Source organism: Ambystoma mexicanum, chromosome 7q (assembly GCF_040938575.1).
Source record: "Ambystoma mexicanum isolate Mex_15411 chromosome 7q, UKY_AmexF1_1, whole genome shotgun sequence".
Classification (NCBI taxonomy): Eukaryota; Metazoa; Chordata; class Amphibia; order Caudata; family Ambystomatidae; genus Ambystoma; species Ambystoma mexicanum.
The window spans coordinates 386,640,507-386,663,654 of NC_090941.1; positions in this window are offsets into that span (position 1 = coordinate 386,640,507).

Here is a 23,148-nt window from a genome sequence, read left to right on the forward strand (position 1 = left end):
TACCAATTGGCGTATTCTAACTGTGTATTTTTGGTCTAATTTAGTGGTATTCATTTATCTGATTAGTTGTTGTAGAATCTTTGAGCAGTTAGATAGCTTTTGGAGTATTCTAACAGTTTATATTTTTGTAACACAAATTTACTTAAAGGTTTAAATACAGTTTATTTATCAAATTTTGGTTTTAAGAACATCAAATAAGCATTTGTAAGATTTGCTGGTAATCTCTGCTTTAGGGTAATGGTACTATCATTACATTCAAACCATCCACATTTCTTTTTTATGTATGCAGTGTAGTGCCCTGAATTGGTTGTGGCTCCTGCGTGGTAGATTATACCTATTGTTGTGAAGGTTTTCTTACCAAGTGATATTTGACCATGTGTGAATCCAGTCAGCTTGCAGTTGTTTTGGTACCATCTGCATTGTAACGTAGAAGCATTAGTATTACGTATTTACTATGTGTTTGTATTACTAACGTGGAGCGATTATCTGAATTGCAGGTAGAGCAAAATCTACCATGGTGTGCATTTTGTACAAGTTGCTGAAATGGAATGGATTCACAATTTGGTATTGATATATATATGAAGCGTTCATTGGGGATTTCTTCTTGTGTCACATTGTTGCAGAGAGTGCATGTATGTTTCCACATGTATGAAATCTGAAAGATTTCATTTATAGGTATGTTTTTGTTTTCCAGTACTTGTAGTAAGTACATTAGAAATTCTTGTGGCTCTTCCTGTGAGTTTATAGTGAATTTCACCATTCCAGCACAGTAGTCCAATTGTTGTCTTATTCCAAAAACACTAAATGTGTTGTCAGGATTGTTTGCTGCATTTCTGTGAAGTACTAACATTTGCAAACACAATGGGTCTGTACTGTGTGAGTAAATGTTGTCAACAATTGGTGGTAATTGAAATAGAATATTCATTGCTACATTTGCATAGCAACTTACACCAACTATATTTGAAAATTTAAATGGTCCAGGTAGTTCTGTATCTAACTGCTTTTTTTGGAGTTTGTCTTCCTTCTTTAAAGAAGTACCTGGTTTACTTTCTCTAATTGATTCTTTTTTGTTTGTGGTACTTGATGAAGTATTAGTTTCTTTTACTCTCTTTGGAGGATTTGAAGTGACGTCCTGTTGCATTTCAGTTTGATTTACTTTTCTTTTACAATGTTTTAGTTTTTGTGGAACAGAATATGTGTTTAGATGGGGAGTGTATAGTGAGCGAAGTCTATTATATTCTAAAATGCAAGGAATATCAGCGTTTACTTTACTTGCATCAAAGTTGATTAGAAATAGACCGTCAAGTGTACGTAAGCGTGATAGTGCTATGTAGCTCATGCCTTCTTTAAAGACTGTGTTACCAATATCTATCATTGCTTTGTCTAGGGTAAGACCTTGTGATTTATGAATTGTGACTGCGTATGCAAGAGTTAGAGAAAATTGTTCTCTGCGTACATATATATCTTTGAAGAGAAGGAATCTAGCTGTTGAGCTTCCTATCCGTTTTTTCTTCTGAAAGTCTGTCAAAGAGTATATTGACAAACTGAATTTTGTTGTCACGTGGGTATGTTTGAAAGCCAACAACTGTACCCAGTGCTCCATTATCTAGTCCTTGGTCCACGTCAAGGTTACGTTTAAGCATTACTCTGCAATTTAAGGATAATTTTAACATCTTTTCTAAGCCTGCTGTGTTTGAGATTGATTTTTCTAAATTATTTAGTCTTGTTGTATCTTGGTCACACATGGGTAGTGTCATACCATGTACATCTAGTTTGTCTGTGGCGCTAATTTCCATTATTAGTTGCATTTCTTTACTTAGCATGATTTCATTGAATTTGAAACAGCTTGCAAGAGTTGGCATTAAGGCCATACAATTGACATTTCTGTGGGCTAATTGTTCCATAACATCTGTAGCACATGCATTATCGCCATAAAGTGCATTAATGTGCCGGGTTTTCAATGTTGCTTCTGCTTCTTTAGAAAGTATACCAACTCTCAAACTTTTTAAAATGTTGGCATATTTTAGATGTGCAGATTGGCGCATGTTTTCTGTTAATTCTCTGTGTTGGAAATGTTGCCAAAGGTTGACATTTCCAATGCTGCCAACAGTTTTACCGCAGAGTTTGTGCCCTACTGTTTTAAAAATAGGTTCACATTTACTGGTGTTAATTGAAGCAGATCTCCAAAAACAATAATGTGTTTTCCTGCAAAGAGCTCTTCATAGTCTGTTTTGAGTACTTCTTGTAATCTGAGGTGAATCAAAGCTAACATCAGGTTGGAGACCATGCTCACTTCATCTATTAGTAGCATTTTCATTTGTTTCAATACTCTGCCTAATTCCATTGCAGCTTCTGCAGAAAGTTTGTAATAGTCTAATTTGTTCTGGTGTTCTACTGGTAATAGTAGTAATCGGTGTAATGTAACACCACCTATGTTGTAGGCAGCTAAACCTGTGGGGGCAGTGACAACAGCTGACAGTTTGTTGTTTGTCAATTGTTGAAGGAACTTACTAATGATTTTGATTAGGAATGTTTTGCCAGAACCAGCTTCACCACTGATGTACAGTAGTATAGGTTTATAATTATGGCAGGAACATTCTTTATTTTCATGTTTTACACCATGTGCAATTTGTTTTGTTACTTCTTGAAAAATGCTACTTTGCTCATTGTTTAGTTTTGATTGTAGTATAGTTAAGTCTTCCTTATCTTCATACCGACACATGGTGTTTTCTACTTTTATCATAGCTAAGTCTGCCTCATTTGTTATTAGTGGTTCTCCCAGTGGTTCTTGGCTTCCTGTTACAGAAGGTTGACTACTGTCAGGAGCATCCTTATCTAGTTGAGCTTGGAGTTCTTCTTCATGTTGCTGTTCATTGTGCAACATTGTTTTGTACTGTGTAAAGTTTACATCAGTTATAGTGCTTTCATTTGCTTTGAAAACATCCTCATATGAGTCATAGTTATCTAGTAATTGTTCTTCTTTTCTCCATGGTTGAAGAGTTGTAGCAGGGACATGTAATATACTTCTTTATGTTGAGGAGTCTTCAATGACAATTTGATATGATTAATTAAATTTGGTTTAGTGAGTTTAACTAAGCTGCCTTCATAGTCTGTGACTCTATATTTACCTTTTTTTTCATCGGGTTTCATATTATTTTTGTATGTGTAGTTTTGGGCTATTTGGTATAGACACATGTTTTCCAAAGTATTACTCCTGTTTGGGTAGTATGTGTCCAATAAATTGTTTTTTAAAATGTCTTGGCTGTTGGGATCATGTTTGGCTATTGTTTCTATATCTTCATATGATTTTAGAACTCTTTTTCTAGATTTAGCTGGACCAAGACTTAGCCATACTATATTTTCAGATTTACCATACAATGAGGTACCAGTTAAACAATCAGCTGCTTCATAAGATCCACATTCTCTATGGGTGAGCATTTTTATGCCCAAGCTGTATAATTTCTGAGATACTGTTTTATCTGATGACAGGTCATTCCAGAGGTCTTGGAGCTCTGTCTTTTCTGCTTTAGTTAAGTATGCCGTGACATATCGTGCAACTGCAGTAGAATTGTCTGCAATGTACTGCACATCTATGTTTGCATTCCATAAGTGGGCAATGATTGCATTATAATCATTGATATATTTTTCTTCTTCTTTTCTTTTTATGTAATATGTATTTTTAGGTGACTTTCCTTTAACAGTATATCTAACTGAAGACATGAGGTTGTTTACTTGACCTGTATTTGTAACTGGTCTAGGGAAACCAAATTGGCATTTGGTGTAGTATTTGCCTTTGTTTTTGTATTTGCGACGACAATATTTTCCACATTTGTGTCTTTGAAATTGTAAAATTTGTGCACAAAGATCACTATTTGTTGCTTCTGATGGAATTTGACAAGTGACATATTTTTCAATAAACTGTATAACAGTGGCATCACTGTCTTGACCCAATTTAGGAGCATTTTTAATCCATAAAAGCATGTGGATATGTGGTGCTCCTCTGGCTTGGTATTCTTTTCTCCAAAAGAAGCGTTGCACTTCTCCAAGGGGAGGAACAGTTTTATTACAAATAAAATGTAGCATAGCAATGAAGCGATGGTGAAAATATCTTGAAACATTAACAGGATCCAAAGAACAAAGTTCTCCAGGTGTTAGAATATCTATGTTTGTTTTGTTTTTATTTGATATGCGTAAGAAATCATGTAAATCTTCCCATGCATATTCTGCACAACATAATGTAACAAACCAAGTGGGTGGGCCAAGGTTTCTGATCATACAACGTACATCTCCATGACGTTGAAACCAGTACTCTTTAGTACCACGCATATTTGCTAATAGGTTTGTAATATTTGATTGTAAAACCTCATCCTTTTGTTGCACTTTCTCTAATAATTGTGTAGCTGTCATATTTTGAAAGTGTGATCCTGATTTTAATATGTGTGCAACTCCGTAACATAACGTTGCTAGTTCACTTTCAAAGAGTAGGTCGAATATGTATTCCACATTTTGTCTAAATCTGGGATCTTCAGAATACATCCGTAATGAGCGGTATTCTGAAGCTGATATTTGAATAGGTCTATCATCATACCTTCCTCCTTTGCCAGTTGGAAAGAGTAGAGGAAAAGCACGTGCTTCTATACTTTTTTCCCATATACTGATTGGCGATCTTTTTGTTTAACGCATTTGGTAAGTTTCCAGTACATCTTGTACGGTGTCATTACAGTGCAAAGGATGAATTGTATACTGGTCTAAAGTATTTGATATTGTAGCAGGATCTAGTAGCTCAAATTGACCAGCTTCTTGTGTTTCTTGAATTATTTCAGTTGTATCTTTTAAGTTTTCTTCAATATTAATTTATTTGTAATATTCATTATTCTCTTTAAGATATTGGAAGGCTTCTCTAACTTTATATAAATCTACCAGCTGTTACCATATTTTTTTGTCTTTTGTAGGTACTCCATTTACTAATATAATTAAAGATTGCTGCATTGGACGTTGCACTCCTAGACTATGCACATATTCTTTTAGATTTAATGGTAAATAAACTACTTTTCAACGAATGCCTTTTACCAATTCAGATGGAGGTAATTTTGCTGTTTTTGGTTGAAGGCGTATTATTGCTTGAAATGGGTGTACTGTTTGAATTATGGTGCTCTCATATAAATTAAGTTGTTGTAGAGGTGTTGGTACTGGGTATAATTCCAAATTATTTGTGATAGAACGTGAAGGAGTTTGGTTGTTGTCAAGTTTTGTAGTGCAATAACTGCAAAGTATTAAGGGCTCAGTTATTTCATATTTGTTTTCTGCTAGAAGGTAGAGAGCTAATTCAAACCATTTAGAATCTTCATTGTCTTCTATTTTGTATGATAGGTCCACAGTTTTTGTGCTACTTTTATAAAAAATTCTACGGCAACATACACATACATGGTTTGGTACTTCAGCTGATGTACTTTTAAATTTTAGTATTTCTTTTTTGTATGTGTTTAGCAAAAAGTTGCCATGTGTAGAATTGTTGCTTAATTGGTTTAAAGCTATTTCATTCTGTAAATGGCTTTCACTTCCAAAATATTTTTTCTGGATATAGTGAATTTCTTCAAGTAGGTCTTTTGCTGTACCATGTAGAAGGACGTTATTTAACTTTGCTAGTGCTAAAGCAGGACTTTTAGCATAGTACAGTTTATAGACTAGATTTCTTATAGTTGAATGATGTGTTGATATCCTTTTGATATCATGGAAAGTGGTTTTACAAGTAGGTCATGTAATGCAGGCCAATGAATGTCCTTGTAGTCCTGTGTACTTGCGCACTGAACAGGTATCTATATTTTGCAGTAATTTAATTTTGATTTTGTCTTTGCTTTTTACATATTTATTGAGGAATTGGTGTAAAGATTTGAAACATTGTTTGGGAATGTTACACATTGACGTGCATGGCCATTTGTACACTAGACGTTCTGATTCAGTTGAATGGAGGGGTAATTCTAAGTTTTCAGGGCATATTATTGTAAGGAGTACTTCTTGTTCCATTATGGTATTATTCACTTTTACATAACCTCGACCACTGCTATTTATGGCAATTGTATTCGTTTGCTTTTGTTTGTACGCTTCTTCATTAAAATATGGTTCTGTGCTCGTAGTGTGATTCCATTCACCTCCGCAGATACTTAAGAAGTTCTTTCTGTTGACATTTCGCTTATTGAGAAGTCTTTTTTGTAATTTAGTTATTAGTTTTGTTAGTGGTTTCATTTTGTTGAACAGTAAAATAAATACATTTCTTTTGAGAAGAATTGCACTGTCCATCAATGCTTCTAAGATTAATTTCCTATGATAGGTTTTAAGCTTTGAACCTGATTTCTCTCCTGTTTTTATAAGATTTTGAAGGACTTTGTGACGGTATATTTTGGCTAAAATACTTTTCTTGGTATGCTTACTTTGCACTATATTAAAATTTGAAGAAGTAGTTTTATCTGTACTGATAGGTGATTTTCTGTTAATTGTTTTTTGGTTTGTTTTACATTTTGATAGAGGAAGCGAAGTTGTTGTACTTGAAACTTCTTGTGTTTCACTAAATGATTGTATTAGCTGTTTTGTTTCAACTTTTTTTTACAAATTCTGCTAGAGATGGATGCTTATGTTGGACACCTTTATTTTAATTTGCTCTAATTTTGCATTGATTTCTACGGAGTTGTCTTTTGGTAGGCATTCTTTAGGGTCTGTTGAAAAAAATAAAGAAGATATGGGTTGGGGTGTTCTGGAATGTATGTGTGCTGTGTGCATGAGTGTTTGAGTAAGATGATAAAGATGTATGTAATGGTGTGTGATTGTGCATTGGGAACTAAAACTAGTAGGGGTAGGTATTCTTGAATTTATGTGTCACTAAACTGGGGTTCAGATGACAAAAAAAAGTAAGCTAGTGGTGTGGAAAAGTACAAATAGTAAATGTAATGTATACAATTAAAACAGTTGTTTGTTCTATAATATGAAAATTGTAGTGGTTCAGTTGGCTAATTTGTGTGTCCACAAATAGAAATTTGTGGGCCATTCTGGTTGTAAATCGCTGTTTACGACATGGAAATTTTTGGACAAAATGGTACAAAATCTCTATTTTAAGAAACCAAAATAGCTGGTATTAATGTTATAGTATATTTGATTAATAATATAAATAATATGGTGATATTTTACTTTTTTTTTTTAAATTAACAGGTAACTTCTTAGTTGTTCTTTCTTCTTCGAATTCGGCTGCTTCTTTTCAGGAAACTGGTCTTCACTGCAACTGTGAAAGCTTCAAATTAGTAACTTTGTTTGTATAGAGCACTGTTTTTAATTTAGATATTGATTCTTTTAATTGAAATCCTCAGTGCCTTCTGTAAAACCATTAAACTAATTTATTTACATAAAATACATTGCATCAGTTCAGTGCATATGATATGTTCTTAATGAACAAATTGTATTGAATGACTAACTAGCAAAAATAAAATATCTTTACTATGTCTTGTGAAATTTATAATATATTAGTGAATACCACCATTTCTGTAAGTAAACTGTTCTAGGTAATAGCGCCTCAATGTCATGTCTAATTTAAAGTAATTAAGTAAATAAATACATAAAAACAAAAAATATGAAATTGTATAAGTATTTTTATAAAGGTTTAAACATAGATTGTGTTTGCATGCAATTTTGTTTGAATATATGTAGTCTATATATTTCATTTAAAAAATGTTAGTTTAACATGATTTGAGTGTGTGTGTTTAAAGAAAGTAAAAAGTATAAAGGTGTATAAGTGGTAGTTGATTTTAGGAAATTGAAAAAAGTACAGTAAATTCATTTTAACAGATTTTACAAGGTAAAAGTCTGTTTGAAAATGTGTTCATCTACCATAGCTCTCAACTCACACGCTTTTGGCGGGTGTCACACGCCTTGTAAAGGGCAGACTCACCCGCCAAGCCTCCTGCACGTCCATTCATTCCAATGGGCGTCTCACCTGCTAAAAACAAAATCGGGTGATTTCACCCGCCTGTAAAACAAAAATGGTTGAGAGCTATGTCATGTACTATACAGAAAATATGCATACCTGAAGTTTGTGTTCATGCATATGGATATGCATGGAGCTGCAAATAAAAATCTTGAAGACTTGTGCAGTATTTGTGGTAGATGCTGCTTGCCAATGATATGACACTTGTACTCAGAGAGATTCAGAGTACATTTGCAGTGCTGATCTATGATGATGCAGTTAGATGTAGAGGTCTTGAATGTGATTGGTGCATGGTCATGTGATTTTTGAGGTACATCCAATGAGGGAATGGCAGAGAGAGTGTAGTGGAAATGGTAGAAGGGCTGTTCATGTTACGATATGTCCATGGACATGGCGGTAGTTCCAGGACATCGGGAGTTACATCCGGGGATTTTTGGGTTCAGAAGTCATGCAAATGAGAATAAGCACTGAAAGGGATTGGTCAGGAAAGTTTGGTGGGTGTGTTGTGCCAGGAGAGATTTTCTGAGATACTCTTTTTGCTGAGAGAACAAAAGATAGCTATGGCTGTGTGTTTCAGAAAACAGAGTGTTTGGATTTTAGGAGATTCGTGGATACATTGGTTGAAGGTGCATGCAGAAAGCTGTGGAGTAGCTGTAGATCTTGGATTCCCACATGTGGAAGTACACTGGCATGGAGTACGTGGAATGAAGTGGTTGGATTTGCTACCTCTCTGTGCTACTTTGGAGACAGAGCAACATCCAGACATAATTGTAATTTATTGTGGAGGGAACAGTTTAGGGCATGTGACTGGAATTTTTTTGCAATTTGCTATGAAAGAAGGACTGAGGAAGGTTATGGACATGTTTCCTAATTCACAAGTGATATTTTCACGGATTGCGCAGAGACAAATGTGGCTTCGTTCTTCTTCATTTGGTCCACAAATGGAAAAAGCAAGGCGCAATGTTAATAAGGCTGTTTGTGGCTTTCTAAGAGATTTTGGCATGTCTTCTTTTCACAATGAAAATATTATGTGTTGTAGTACATACATTTTTCGCAGAGATGGAGTCCATCTTACTTATGCTGGCAATCAGATTTTTCTGAGAAATGTACAAAATGCATTGCAACCTTTTTTGGAATTACAACAGCGATTTTGAAGTAGATGTTAGGCATTTACAATTTTTGACTTACAAACACCACCCAAAGGCTCTTTTCAGAGCCACCACTTCTTTCCAGAGAAAATTACAATGTTTGTGATGGAGTAGTAACCCAATTTTTTTAATGTTCGCGAACTGTTCGCGGACTTCTAAAAAATACAAAGAGCCCTGCTTCATTTATTTTCACTTCTATTTTTTAACTGGGAAAGGCGGCTCTGAAAAGAGCCTTATTTTTTTTTTGATTTTTGTAATTTTGTATTTTTTTTGGTTTTTCAGACACGACACACTAGGAGAGGAGGGTAAAGGAGGGTAAAGGGGGGGACACCAACCACAGGGATAAGAAAGGGCGAGCTGAGAGAGGAAGATGTAGAGTGGGTTTTATTTGGGTAGTGAGCAGGTCTTCTCGTGCTCTGAGACGATAGTCTCAAAAACACTCCGAAGTCGCTCCGCCCTGCAGAGTACTGTGTCACAGTACATACATACAACTGTGACCCTCGAAAGGTAAGGGTCATCAGCATTCTGTATGGCCTGTGAGGCAGCTTGAGAAAGACGCTGTCCCACAGAGATGGTCCTTGTGGTGACAGGATCAGAAACAGAGGATGAAGTAGAGGAAATCAACCTGCTACGTTCTCCGCAAGGTACAACCCTGCGAATAGCCCCAGAGTGAAATGACCTCAGGTGTCGCTTCATAGTAGTGGTCCCAAAGCTGTAGTTACCGTGCTTCCCGCGACTGAGTATCATTTTGCACTCATTGCAGGTAACATGGTTCGCAAATAGCCTTAAGACCATTCCCATAAATGGTAAATAACCGCCACACCCAAGTCTCACGCCTAGTGCGGGTAGTAGGGATTTCCTCTACCTCATTCTCATCATCCTCTTCTTCCTCCTCCGCATCCTCAGTCCTGTTCCCCTCTTCAGGCCCTTGGGGAGGTGGTGGTGGTGGAGGGGGTGGTGGTGGTGCTGAAGCAGCTGCAGCACCAAGTGGCAGTTCAGCAGCCAAGGATGCCATGTCGATGATGGTGTAGTCTGCAGGTGGCAGCAAAAATCAATGTGTTCCGAAGAATAGCCAGAAACACAATGGGAATAAGCTCTTGGGCGTGGTCTGTTATAGGGGTGCTTGTGCGCGGTCCGCGGACATGCGCACTGTGCGCAGACAGATCGAACACAAAAAAAGGATCGGAAAGTTTCAAAAGGTATATAGAAATTCAAGATTGCTATCTGGGACTTGTGGCATGGTGAGATTTTATTGAAAAATATTATGGATTAACTGAAAATGTACTTTTAAATTGTTCGGGGACACGAACAGTGTCCGCATTTCAGGACACACGATGAGCGTGGGCGCGGTCATATGATCTGTTTGCGAACTGGTCCGCGAAGGAAGCACCTGTCCGCAGGACACCAAGTGCACCGAGATTGGTTAGCGCATGTGCATTGATGTCCTACGGACACTGTTCAGGTTCTGAAGTAATTAAAAGTGCGTCACACGTGAAACGAATATTTCAGGACACCGCGTGTGTTCTTAGAACAGTTTAAACTTGGTAGCGAACAGTAAGGACAGATATAGTGTTCTTCAGGGCACGTGTAATTTAGTTTATGTACGAACATTTCAGGACACCAATTGTGTTCTTAGAACACTTTCAATTGGGTAGCGAACACTACGAACAGTTGTACTGTTGTTCAGGACACATCATTTTCGTTTATTTACGAACATTTCAGGACACCAATTGTGTTCTTAGGACAGTTTTAAGTTGATAGCGAACATTACGGACAGATATAGTGTTCTTTAGAACACTTTAATTTTTGTTTCTTTACGAACATTTCAGGACACCACGTGTGTTCTTAGAACAGTTTCAACTTGCTAGCGAACAGTACGAACAGGTGTGGTGTTCTTCAGGACACCTCCATTTTCGTTTATGTACGATCATTTGAGAACACTCGCACTGTCCGCGGACACTTTTATTGTTTTTAAAAAAAAAAACGGAAACTGTTCACAATACAATATAAAAATTTAACTTTATTTAACATATATTAATAATTTATGACAGAGAAGGTGAGGCAGAAACAGAAACAAAAACAGGAGAATTTGGTGTTTCAACATGATTGGTATTAGGTGAGGAAGGGATGGAAATCTCATCAAAACGTTTTGGATTATGGAGAGGGTTTGGGGATAATTGACTGGGATATGGTGAGGAGGGACAAGTACATGTGGGGCAATGGTATGACGTTTTTGTTTTAAAATGATCTTCAACAAAAGTTTTCAAATTATTAAAATTGGTCAACAGTAAATCAATTTTTTCTTTTATGTTGTCAAGCGTGTTTTCCATAACAGCTTCTTCATAGGTAGTTTCTATTTTGTTATGCTCTGTATAAAAAAAATATATATATGTTAAATGTATACAAAATAATAATATTTAAATGGTTTATATTATAAAGTGTTTACCATTAGTTTCACTATCTTGTGACATTTCTTCATGTGGGAAATTGTCCTCTAGCCATTCCAGAGTACTCGACATTTCTGTGAGAAAAAAAAAGAAAAGATAATATATTTTTTAATCTAATACAGAAAGTTTATAAATATATGAGTAAAATGAAGTACACTTACTATTTCTGGTAAGATAAGTCGTATGTATTCAGTGGGTCTGGTCTTGTTCTCAGTTCTGTTGTGTCTGTGAGGTAATTATGTTGGAAGCCAATTTATGTTCTTGTGGTATATTCCATTTCAGAACATATTGTATTTAAATGAATGGTTAGTGTGTTACATATTTGGGTTACATTTCTTATGTATTACTATATATAATGTGTTTGTGTGCTGCTTTTTGAATTTGTTAAATGTTCTTATATTATGATATAACAATCAAACATACACCCCCACAGTTTTTAGGTAGTGGTACTGTTCTCCGAACATGTCCACGAACATTAAATAAGTTTGCGGACATCAAGTTCATAAGAAGAGATCTAGTCAGTTCCATATGACATGTGTATAAAGTCAAAGTCATTATTGTTAAGTTTTGCTACTAAAAACCTATGAAATTCCGTGAAAAAACTTTGTTAAAGGGACGTTATGGTTAAGTTGCGCTACTAAAAACCTATGAAATTCAGTGAAAAAAACTTTGTTAAAGGGACGTTATGGTTAAGTTGCGCTACTAAAAACCTATGAAATTCAGTGAAAAAACTTTGTTAAAGGGACGTTATGGTTCCAAGTAAAACCGAAAAACCCTTGAAATTCGCCAGTTATGGTAAGCTAAGCAACCATAACTCGCGCCACCACCGTGCACTGCTAAGGCTAACACCCAGGACATCAAAGATGACATCACAAATGTCATTGATGACATCACTGATGACATCACATGTGTATGTACTTCTCATGGAATATGTGTAGAAGGGTTTCTTATTATGTTGCGAAAAAAGTGTCAAGAATCATTGCAAGAAATATACCCTAATAAGTGCATTGAACGATGCATTGATATAAATAGCATCCTATTATGGGGTTCTATCTAGTATACTAAGCTACTCATACAGAAACATAACATTGTGTGCAGTGTACAAGATGAAGGTATGATATTCGTAATGTTAATATGTTTAATAATGAAATGATAATTGTTTTCTTAATAGATTTTTGTGTACTGTGAAATATGTAATAAGTAGCTAATAAAACCCATGTATTACATAATTGCATTACTATAGACAAAACACAAAGACACAAGAACACATACCAATATGGGTATATACAGGGAAAGTGAAGTTAGCAAAAAAGTACAAGTAGTAGCAGAAACAATTCATAACTTAACTGATTAGTTTCATGCAAATAAATGATTGCTCTGTTTGAAAGCTGCTATTTACCCTATGTATATGTATCACTTGATGTGATTGGACCCTAAGGAAAGTAGTGTGAGTACAATGTATACAAATATGACCATATACAGGGAAAGTACAGCCATAAAAAAAACAACAGAACTATCAGAAAGTGCTCATAAGTCTAGTGATTATCTTTATGCACAAAAAGGATTGCTGTCTTTCAAGCTTGTGTTTTCCCATATGTATATGTTTCATATGATGTGACTGTACTCTAAGGGAATGACTTTAAGAACCTACTAGAAGGATATGTCTACAAATAAAATAAAATTCTTAGTTTCTGACTGTTACTGAAGAAAACCATGTGGCCTAGATATGTCAGCAAAAGAAAAAATAGTGAGCCAGACATGTGATGTCATCAGTGATGTCATCAATGACATTTGTGATGTCATCTTTGATGTCCTGGGTGTTAGCCTTAGCAGTGCACGGTGGTGGCGCGAGTTATGGTTGCTTAGCTTACCATAACTGGCGAATTTCAAGGGTTTTTCGGTTTTACTTGGAACCATAACGTCCCTTTAACAAAGTTTTTTCACTGAATTTCATAGGTTTTTAGTAGCGCAACTTAACCATAACGTCCCTTTAACAAAGTTTTTTTCACTGAATATATATATATATATATATATATATATATATATATATATATATATATATATATATTCAGTAAAAAAAAAAATATATATATATTCAGTAAAAAAACTTTGTTAAAGGGATGTTATGGTTAAGTTGCGCTACTAAAAACCTATGAAATTCAGTGAAAAAACTTTGTTAAAGGGACGTTATGGTTCCAAGTAAAACCGAAAAACCCTTGAAAATCGCCAGTTATATATATATATATATATTCAGTAAAAAAACTTTGTTAAAGGGACGTTATGGTTTTTTTCACTTAAGTTGCGCTACTAAAAACCTATGAAATTCAGTGAAAAAACATTTTTAAAGGGACGTTATGGTTCAAAGTAAAACCGAAAACCCCCTGAAATTCGGCAGTTATGGTAAGATAAGCAACCATAACTCGCACCGCCACCGTGCACTGCTAACACTAACACCCAGGACATCAAAGATGACATCACAAATGTCATTGATGACATCACTGATGACATCACGTGGCTGGCTCTCCCTCTTTTTCCTTTCCTGACATATCTAGGCCACATGATTTTCTTCAGTAACAGTCAGGAACTAAAAATTGTAAATTACTATATTCGTAGACTTATCCTTCAAGTATGTTCTTAGAATAATTCCCTTATGGTCCAGTCATATCATATGAGACATATACATAGGAGAAGTCACAACCTTGAAAGACAGCAATCCTTTTTGTGCATTAAAATTATCAGTAGATTTATCAGCACTTTCTGATACTTTTGATGTTTTTTTATTACTGTACTTTCCCTGTATATGTTCATATTTTTATATGTTGTACTCACACTATTTTCCTTAGGGTCCAGACACATCATGTGATATATATAGATAGGGTAACAGCTTTGAAACAGAGCAATCATTTCTCTGCATAAAGGTAATCAGTTAGGTTATGAACACTTTCTGCTACTATTGCTATTTCTTTTTCCTACTTCAATTCCCTTGTATATATTCAAATTTGTATGTGGTGTTGTCTCTTTGTGATTTGTGTATAATAATGCAATTATGTAGTAAGTGGGTTTTATTACCTACTTATCACAAGTTTCACTGTACGCACAACTCTAATATGAAAACAGTTATCATTTCAATATTCAACATGGCAAGCTTATGAATATTGCACATCCATCATGTATGCTGCACACAATGCCTATGTTTCTACATGAGTACCTTAGTATACTGGATTTAAGTTAGTAATAAAATGCTATTTATATCAATGCATAGCTTAATGCACTGATTAGCACTTGATATTTATTCCAATAATCTTTGACACTTTATTTATTAACATTACACTAAGAATCCCTTGTACAGACTTTTCATGAAAGGTAAATGCACATGTGATGTCATCAGTGATGTCATCAATGACATTTGTGATGTCATCTTTGATGTCTTGGGTGTTAATTTTAGCAGTGCACGGTGGCGGCGCGAGTTATGGTTGCTTATCTTATCATAACTGCCGAATTTCAGGGGGGTTTCGGTTTTACATTGAACCATAACGTCCCTTTAACAATGTTTTTTCACTGAATTTCATAGGTTTTTAGTAGTGCAACTTAACCATAACGTCCCTTTAACAACGTTTTTTTACTGAATTTCATAGGTTTTTAGTAGCGCAATTTAACCATAACCTCCCTTTAACAAAGTTTTTTTACTGAATTTCATAGTTTTTCAGTAGCACAACTTAACAGTAATAACTTTGACTTTATGTGCATATAAATGGAACATACTGAACCCTTTCTACTGAATTTGATGGTCCGCAGACATGTTTGGACAACAGTACCACCACCTAAAAACTCTGGGGAGGTATGTGTAATAGTTATATCATAACATAGGAACATTTAACAAATTCACAAAGCAGCACACATACAAAGTATATGTAGTAATACTTAAAAAATGTTACCCATATATGTAACACACTAACCATTCATGTAAATACAATATGTTTTAAAATGGAATATACCAAAAGAAGATAAAGTGGCTTCCACCATAATTACCTCACAGACGCTCCACAACCAACAGCAAGACTAGACGTATACACTCCTGATTACATATCTCACGAGACATAGTAAGTGCACTTCCTTTTACACATATATTTATAAACTTTCTATATTAGAAAAAAAAAACATATTACTTTTTTGTTTTCTCACAGAAATGTGTAGTACTCTCGACTGGCTAGAGGAGCATTTCCCACGAGAGGAAATGTTAGAAAATAGTCCACCTAATGGTACACACTTTACTATATAAACCAATTAATAAATATTATTTTGTATATATTTAACATATACATATACCAAGCATCTCACAACAACAATCAGAGGATATCACTCTACAGCAGATTAATCAAAAAATGGATGACCTTATGCAACATTTTATGTATTTGAAAAACGTTGTGGAAAATTATGTGAAACCCCCAACAGCACACCATTGTCCAACCTGCACTTGTCCCCCCTCACCCTATCCCACGCAGTTAACCCCAAACCCTGTCGATGGACCAAAGCGTTTCGATGAGATTTCCTTCCCTTCTTCACCTGATCCCAGTTATCTAGAAATCCCTAATTCTCCTGTTTTTGTTTCCGTTTCTGCCCCACCTTCCCAGTCATAATTGTATATATATATGAAATAAAGTTAATTTTCTTATATTGTGTTGTAATTACTTTCAGTTCCTTGTGATAAAACCAATTTAGGTGTCCACGGACACCGCGGTTGTTCGGAAATGTTCGTAAAGAAACGAAAATGTAACTGTCCTGAGGACACTACATCTGTCCGTAATGTTCTCATGCAAGTTGAAAATGTTCTAAGAACACTCGTAGTGTCCTGAAATGTTCGTAAATAAACGAAAATGGAGGTGTCCTTAAGAACACTATGCCTATTCGTAGTGTTCGATAGCAAGCAGAAACTGTTCTAAGAACACTCGTGGTGTTCTGAATTGTTCGTAAATAAACGAAAATGGAGGTGTGCTTGAAACGCTATGTCTGTCCGTATTGTTAGCAAATAAATTAAACTGTGCTAAGAACAAACGGCTGTCCGTAACTGTTAGTTTTACATGTGACGCACTTTTAATTAGTTCAGGACCCGAACACTGTCCGCAGAACATCAACACGCATGCGCAAAGCAATGTCCGTACATTGGGTGTCCTGCGGACGACCGCTACCTTAGCGAACATGCTCACAAAACAATCATGTGACCGCGCCCACGCTCATCTCGTGCTCTAAATGCGGACACTGTTCGTGTCCCCGACCATTTTAAAAGTACATTTCCAAGTAATCCACAATATGTCTCATTAAAAACATCACCATACCACAAATCCCACATACTAATCCTAACTTTCCACATAGATTTTGTGACTTTTTGAACCTTTTTTGATGTTCGATCTGTCTTGCGGATGGCGCGCATGTCCGCGACCCACGCACAAGCACCCCGATATAAGACCATGCCCTAGAGCGCATTCTCATTGTGTTTCTGACTATTCCACAGAGCACACTGCATTTTGCTGCATACTTTGCAGATTTTGAGATTTCCATCTCCAAGCCTATGACATACATGGCTCGACTATTACCACATGGTGCTACATCTGCCTCAGCACCACCCCCAACCCCTCCACCACCACCATTTCCCCAAGGGCCTGAAGAGGGTAACAGGAGTGAGCATACAGAGGAGGAAGAAGAGGATGACGAGAATGAGGTAGAGGAAATCCCTACTACCCGCCGTCGGCGTGAATCTTGGGTGTGGCGGTTGTTTACCGTTCATGGAAACGATCCTAAGTCTCATGCGAACCGTGTCACCTGTAATGAGTGCAAAATGGTACTCAGTCGCGGGAAGCATGGTTCATATAGCTTTGGGACCACTACCATGAAGCGACACCTGCGCTCATTCCACACTGGGGCCATTCGCAAGGTTGTACCTTGCGAGAAGCGTAGTAGGTTGATTTCCTCTACTTCATCCTCCGCTCCTGATCCTGTCACCACAAGGAACACCTCTGTGGGACAGCGTCTTCCTCAAGCTGCCTCACAGGCCATACTGAATTCTGATGACCCTTACCTGTCGAGGGTCACAGTTGTATGTGTGTACTGTGACACAGTACTCTGCAGGGGGGAGCGACTTCGGAGTGCTTTTGAGACGATCATCTCAGAGCACCAGAAGACCTGCTCACTACCCAAATAAAACCCACTCTACATCTTCCTCTCTCAGCTCACCCTTTCTTATCCCTTTGGTTGGTGTCCCCCTCCCTTTACCCTCCTTTCCCTCCTCTCCTAGTGTGTCATGTATAAAAAAGAACAAAAAATACAAAATAACAAAAATCAAAAAAAAAATAAGGCTCTTTTCAGAGCCGCCTTTCACAGTTAAAAAATAGAAGTGAAGATGCATAAAGCAAAGCCATTTCCATTTTGTGAAAGTCCGCAGACGGTCCGCGAACAGAAAAACAATTGCATTGCTACCCTATTGAAACCAATGCATTTTTCTCTAACAGGAAGTGGTGGCTCTGAAAAGAGCCTTTGGGAGGTGTAAAACATTTTAACTACGTAAGACGTTCTTCAAAACGAATGCTGTATTTCTAAAAAAGGTCGCAATGCATTTTGTACATTTCTCAGAAAAATCTGATTGCCAGCATAAGTAAGATGGACTCCATCTTTGCGAAAAATGTATGTACTACGAAACAAAATATTTTCATTGTTAAAAGAGGACATGCCAAAATCTCTTAGGAAGGCACAAACAGCCTTATTAACATTACGCCTTGCTTTCTCCATTTGTGGACCACATGAGAAAGAACGAAGCCACACTTGTCTCTGCGCAATCCGTGAAAAAATTATTTTAGAGCTTGAAAACATGTCCATTATCTTATGAAGTCCTTCTTTCATTGCAAATTGCAAAGACATTCCAGACACATGTCCTAAACTGTTCCTTCCACAATGAATTACAATTATGTCTGGATGTTCCTCTATCTTCAAAGTTGCACAGAGAGGTAGCAAGTCCAACCACTTCATTCCACGCACTCCATGCCAGTGCACTTCCACATGTGGGAATCCAAGATCTATAGATACTCCGCAGCTTTCTGCATGCACCTTCAACCAATGAATCCACGAGTCTCCCAAAATCCATACAATCTGTGTTTTGAAACACTCAGCCATAGCTATCTGTTCTTCTCTCTGCAAAAACAATATCTGAGAAAACCTCTCCTAGCACAACACACTCACTAAACTTTACTGACCAATCCCTTGCTTCATCCAATCTCATTTCCATACCTCCTCTCCCCAAATTCCCCGGATGTAATATGCGGTGTCCTAGAACTACCGCGATGTTCGCGAACGTATCGTAACATGTACAGCCCTTCTACCATTTCGATTTCACTCTCTGTGCCATTCCCTCATTGGATGTAGCTAAGCAATCACATGACCATCCACCAATCAAATCCAATAACTCTACATGTAACTGCATCATCATAGAGCAGCACTACAAATGTACGGTGTATCTCTCGGAGTACAAGTCTCATACCATTGACAACCACAATCTACGAGAAATGCTATACAAATCTCCAATATTTCTACTTGCAGCTTGGTCCATATCCATATACATGAACAGAAAGTACAGGTATGCATATTTTCTACATAGTACATGAACACATTTTCTAACCGACTTTTACCTTCTATAATCTGAAAAATGAATGGACGATCATTGTTTCATTGTCCTAAAATGACCTGTCACTTACAAACCTTTATATCGTTTAATTTCTTCATACACACACACACATGCAAATACTATTAAACTAACATTTTTGAAATAAAATATATACACGATATATAATCACACAAAATAACATACACACTCTATGATCAAATCTCAAACAATAATATTTGTACAAACACATAATTGTTTTTTATTTTTTTCATTTATATAAGTACTTACATACATTTATATAGGACAAGCAGACTATGACATTCACTCACTGTTACGTGCAAAAGCAGGCTATGACACATAGCTCTCAACTCACATGCTTTTGGCGGGTGTCACCCGCCTTGTAAAGGACTGACTCACCCGCCAAGCCTCCTGCACGCCCATTCATTCCAATGGGCGTCTCACCCGCCAAAAACAAAATCAGGTGATTTCAACCGCCTTTGCGACACACATGGTTGAGAGCTATGATGACAATGACTCACTATTACGTGGAAAAGCTTAGTTACAAGAATAGTGGTATACGTTGGTAGATTATGAATTCCACAAACCATAGTAAAGATATTTTCTTTCCTACTCTTAGTCATAATATAGTTTTAATGGTTTTCAGGAAGGCGCTGAGTATTTCAATTTAAAAAAAATCTATGTCTAAAATGAAAACAGTGCTATATAGCAACCAAATTACTAATTTCTTTCTTTTACAATTGCAGTGAAACCCATTCTCCTGAATAGAAGCAGCCAATTGTGATTTAAAAAGAACAACTAAGAAGCAAACTACTCATTTTTGAAAAAAAAGTAAGTAGATTGTTACCATAAATTTGATTTATAAATCACACTCACTGTACGGTGCATTCATGGTGTTTCTGTGCCTAAAAATAGAGATTCTGCACCATTCTGACCAAAAATCCCCCCCCGACTTAAACAGTGATCTCCTGTCAGAATGGCCCTCAAATTCCTATTTTTCGGCACACAAATTACCCAATTCAGCCGCTAGAATGTAGATGTTGTAGAACAAACAACTGTTTTAATTGTATAGCTTTACCTATATTATTTATTCTTCTCTCCACACCACCGGCTTACTTTTTTCTGTCATCTGAACCCCAGTTTAGTAACACATTAATTGAAGAATACCCATCCCTATTAGTTCAACTTCCCAATTCACAATCACACACCATTACATACATCTTTATCATCTTACTCAAACAATCATGCACACAACACACATGCATTGCAGAAAACCCCAACCCATACCTTCTGTATTTTTTTCAACAGACGCTAAAGAATGCCCACCAAAATGCAACTCCGTAGAAAGAGACGCAAAAGTAGAGCAAATGAAAAGAAAAGTCTCCAACATAAACACCCATCTATAGCAGAATTTGTAAAAAAAATTGAAACACAACAGCTAATACAGTCATGTTGTGAAACAGAAGAAGTTTCTAGTGCAAAAACTTTGCCTCCTCTATCACAAAGTAAAACGACCCAAAAAACTATTAACAGAAAATCAACTATCACTACAAATAAAACGTCTTCTATAAATCTTGATATATAACAAAGTAAGCATACCAAGAAAAGTATATTAGCCAAAATGTTCCGTCACAAAGTCCTTCAAAATCTGATAAAAACAAGAGAGAAACCAGGTTCAACACTTCAAACCTATCGTAGGAAAGTAATCTTAGAAGCGTTGATAGACAGTGCAATTCTTCTCAAAAGAAACTTATTTATTGTTGTGTTAAACAGAATTAACCACCAACAAATCTAATAACTAAATTTCAAAAAAGACTTCTCAATAAACGAAATGTGAACAGAAATAACTTCTTAAATATCTGTGGAGGTGAATGGAGTCACACTACAAGCACAGAACCATGCTTTAATGAAGAAGCGTACAAACACAAGCAAACAAATACAATTGCCATACATAGCAGTGGTCGAGGTTATGAAAAAGTTAATAATATAACAATGGAACAAGAAGTACTCCTTACAAAAATATGCCCTGAAAACTTAGATTTAGCCCTCCATTCGACTGAATCAGAACATCTAATTTACAGATGGCCATGCACGTCAATGTGTAACATTCCCAAAAAAATATTCAAATCTTTACACCTATTCCTCAATCAATATGTGAAAAGCAAAGACAAAATCAAAATTAAAATACTGCAAAGTATGGATGCTTGTCCAGTACGCAAGCACACAGGACTGCAAGGACATTCATTGGCCTGCATATCAGGATCTACTTGCAAAACATCCTTCCATGATATCAAAAGGATATCAACACATCATGCAAGTATAAGAGATCTAGTTTATAAACTGTATTATGCAAAAAGTCCTGCTTTAGCACTAGCCAATTTAAATAACATTCTTCTACATGGTACACCAAAAGACCTACTAGAAGAAATCGAGTATATACAGAAAAAATATTTTGGAAATGAAACCCACTTACAAGATGAATTAGCTGTCAACCAACTTCGTAACAAATCTGCACATGGCAACCTTTCACTACACACATACAAAAAAGAAATACTAAAATTTCAAAGCACTTCAGCTGAAGTGCCAAACCACGTGTGTGTATGTTGCCGCAGAACAAGTTATTAAAGTAACACAAAAACTATAGACCTTTCATACAAAATAAAAGACAATGAAGATTCTAAATGGTTTGAATTAGCTCTCTAACTTATAGCAGAAAACAAATACAAAATAACTGACCCCATAATACTTTGCAGTTACTGCACTACCAAACTTGACAACAACCAAACTCCTTCACGTGCTATATCAAATAACTTGGAATTACATCCACTACCAAAACTCCTTCAACAACTTAATTTATATGAGAGCATCATAATTCAAACAGTTCGTCCATTTCAAGCAATAATACACCTTCAACCAAAAACTGCAAAATTACCTCCCTCTGAATTAGTGAAAGGTATTTGTGGAAAAGTAGTGTATTTACCATTAGATCTAAAAGAAAATGTGCACACTCTAGGAGTGCAATGTCCAATGCAACAATCTTTAATTATCTTGGTAAATGGAGTACCTACAAAAGACAAAGAAAATTGGCAACAACTGGTAGATTTACATAAAGTTAGAGAAGCCCTGCAATATCTCAAAGAGAATAATGATTATTACAAAGAAATTAATATCGAAGAAAACTTGAAAGATACAACTGAAATAATTCAAGAGACACAAGAAACTGGTCAATTTTAGCTCCTAGATCCTGCTACAATAGCAAACACTTTAGACCATTATACAATTCACCTATTGCACTCTAATGACACCATAGAAGATGCACTGGAAACGTACCAAATGCGTCAAACAAAAGGATCACCAATCAGCATATGGAAAAAAGTATAGAAGCACATGCTTTTCCTCTACTCTTTCCGACTGGCAAAGGAGGAAGATACGATGATAGACCTGTTCAAATATCAGCATCAGAATATCGCTCATTACGAATGTATTCTGAAGATCCAAGATTTCGACAAAATGTGGAATACATATTCCACCTACTCTTTGAAAGTGAACTAGCAACTTTATGTTACGGAGTTGCACACATATTAAAATCAGGATCACACTTTCAAAATTGGACAGCCACACAATTATTACAAACAGTTCAACAAAAAGATGAGGTTTTACAGGCAAATCTTAGAAATCTATTAACAAATATGCGAGGTACTAAAGAGTACTGGTTTCGACGCCATGGAGATGTACGTTGTATGATCAGAAACCTTGGCCCACCCACTTGGTTTGTTACATTAATTTGCGCAGAATATGCATGGGACGATTTACATGCTTTCCTACGCATATCAAACGAAAACAAAACAAACATAGATATACTAACACCTGGAGAACTTTGTTCTCAGGATCCTGTTAATGTTTCTAGATATTTTCACC